This window comes from Penaeus monodon, chromosome 25 (genome assembly GCF_015228065.2).
Source record: "Penaeus monodon isolate SGIC_2016 chromosome 25, NSTDA_Pmon_1, whole genome shotgun sequence".
Taxonomy (NCBI): domain Eukaryota; kingdom Metazoa; phylum Arthropoda; class Malacostraca; order Decapoda; family Penaeidae; genus Penaeus; species Penaeus monodon.
This window is the reverse complement of record NC_051410.1, coordinates 8,696,169-8,696,697: the sequence shown is the minus strand read 5'-3', so window position 1 is coordinate 8,696,697 and position 529 is coordinate 8,696,169.

Genomic DNA, 529 nt, shown 5'->3' with positions numbered 1-529 from the left:
AAAACTAGCCAGCTATAAACGGTTTGCTAAACGATAAATCACTCTCTAACCATGGGCACTATTAGGCTTTTGGGAGCTCCACGATTCGGGCGTTTGGCTCCATTTGCTGCAAAACCATTCCCACCGTTAATAAAAACAACGTCCCCCCCGCCAGGTTTCGCAAGAAGCGACCTTAGGTCCGGATGACGGAAGGGACTCAATCCCCCGTCAACCGCAAGCGGGACGTGGGAGCGGGAGGCCAAAGGAATGTCGGCCTTGGGTCCACCGAGGCATAAGGGCGTGATTGCCGTCCGCCGCCGGTGATGAATCTGAATCACTTGCATCCTTTCTCCGATAATGAGTAAAACACCCCGACTTCCACTTTTGCTCCGGAGTTGTAAGGTTTCGTAGCTCACGTAGTCCGCTCGCCTCGAAGCCACGTCGATTGGTAGCCCCGGCTCGTATGTGTATGGGACTTTTGTTAGGCTTTTGACGAAGGAAAACAGGTAACGCCATTTTCTATGCTTGTCAAAGTCGTTTCCGTGCGCGC